Here is a 2,500-nt window from a genome sequence, read left to right on the forward strand (position 1 = left end):
ACAATGATTAGTTTTTTATATATGGGTATTACATACTGTATTTCACAGTGTTTTAATAGTTTTATATATCCAATATATATTATACAGGGATATATTTTATTCTTATTTAGTGTTTTGTTTACAATTCATTGTAAATATTGCATACAATTATTGTTTGAAGTTTGAATTGTATTAGATTGTTGTAAGTTACAATTATGTTTTTATATAGGGATGGAGTAATATTTAGTTTATTTTAGAACTTGGATGTGTTTCTTTAACAATTGTATTTTTAATTAGTTAATTAATTAATTAGGGCGGGATGAAATGTATATAAGGAAGCTTTAGTTAACTAGTATTGTTCTGATGAAATCTCTGTAGTCAGATGAAAGCACTCAACGAACTGCTTGTTATATTGTTTAAATAAAGAGTACTGTATACGCAAGGCTCCTGGCACTTCCTTGGATATTGTTCGTATCTTCTGTTACTTGTGGTTGAGGTCCGAGGTTCACTTTTACAATATATATATATATATATATATATATATATATATATATATATATAGGTATAGTACCTTTTTCAAAATATTGACAGATTATTATTAAAATCTAGAAAAAAATACATAATTCTGCTTTTTACATTAAATGCTACAATGCAAAATAATAGCTTATGGATAAAGCAATTTTCAGTATAGTAAAAATATCAAATAATTTATGGAGACTAACTTCATCAATTAAAAAACACACCTTATCACTTTATAAGCAGCAAATGGAAAATAAAGATGTAAGAAAGAAAATGACACCATCAGTCTAGAGTTAGAAAAAAGGGGAAGATTTTTGAATTTAGATTTTTTTCTACAATTCTTAGGTTACCCCCATCTATGAGATTTACATATTTAATAAGAAAATAGCAGTTAATTTTCTAGAAGTCTGATTACTACTGGGTTACGATAGACTCATAAGTACTTACTAGGCTACTGATTTGTGAAGATCTTAAGAAGCCTAGCATTAATTCTCATGGTAGTTTTTAACCCTTGTATTTTGCATACCAATAACCCCATGATGGGCAGATCAAGAATATGTTGGGGGCATTTACTTGATGCCCTTAGCCATGAGGGATATGGCTGCTAAACATTGGGTGAATCTGCATTTCGTCTTCCATTCATTAAAATTATGTTTGTATAGAGTTTGAGAATGCTTCAGTTCATGTTCATGTGGAAGACTGTTTCACAGAAGAGTTATTCTCTGTGATACATAATGATCCCTCCAACAAGTTCTATTTATGTTACAAAGAGATTGAGTTCCCTTGACCTGGTGTTCATGCTACCATTGAACTTACAAATGAGTAATGGATATGCTGGGAAAGGGTCTGCTTTTAGTAGTCTCAAATGTCTTATTTAATAGTCTTAATAATCTGAAAGACTTTCTATTTAAGAGAACTAATTACCAAGGGCATCTCATCCAAAACCATATAAGTTACTGTTCCCCTGTACTATACCTTGGTTAGACCCATTACAAAAATGATGCACCCTTTGACATGTATCTCATTAGGCATAACAAAAAAAAACTTAAAAACAACAAAGATTCCCAAGAAGAAGAATCAAACATAAAAGAGACAGCTGATTGTTAATTGTCATTTTTGTCCTTGTATATATGAGAACAGAAACACTAGCACTGTTAATAAACTGTTGTCTAAAGTTCTTGCTTCTGTGTATGCATGTGGGAATGTTAAACTCTGTGAATATCAACACGCCAAAGACTGAGTCAATAACTGCGAAACTCAAAACGTTGAGTGTATTTTTGTAGCCGCTGCCCAAGATTGTAGAGCGGGGAGTGTTTTTTTGCCTTTTCACACTATGCTGTGATCTCAGAGGTGGTATATATAATTAGCAGGGGATGTGAGAGTACATCCCCACACATGAGGTTGCAGGGGCCTTGTTCTCCTGGTATACAGCATGCCTTTTTTAAAAATGTTCCCCGTCTTGAGTTTCATAATTTTTGGTTTGTTCTTTTCATAGTCTATATTTGGAGCTTTTGTCATTCTGAAAGTATTCGATTTATAATATATTGTCTCTCTCTTTATATATATATATATATATATATATATATATATATATATATAGACACACGTACACACACACACACACACACACACACACACACACACACACACACACACACACACACACACACACGTACACACACGGCTGCATTCTATTTTGTCAACTGGTTTGTGAATGACTCATAGAATATTGACCATAATCCATCAAATCTCAATTTATTGGCTGAGAAGTGGGAGGCATGGATTTGACCCCTGTTAAAGCCTTTTCTGCTCTGCAGTTTTGTTGAATCAAGTTTTGATGGCTTGTGATCATAGTTCTGTGAGTCATTCACAAAACATTCTAGAAAAATAAATAAATATATTTATCTATATATAGTTAATTGTTTCAAAGGTAAGTACTAGACAATCAGTCTGCAGACCATTTCAAGCCTAACCATTTTCAGATGCTCCTTCTAGCCTCATG

The sequence above is a fragment of the Protopterus annectens genome, chromosome 10.part0 (genome assembly GCF_019279795.1).
Source record: "Protopterus annectens isolate FY-2018-M chromosome 10.part0, PAN1.0, whole genome shotgun sequence".
Lineage (NCBI taxonomy): Eukaryota > Metazoa > Chordata > Ceratodontiformes > Protopteridae > Protopterus > Protopterus annectens.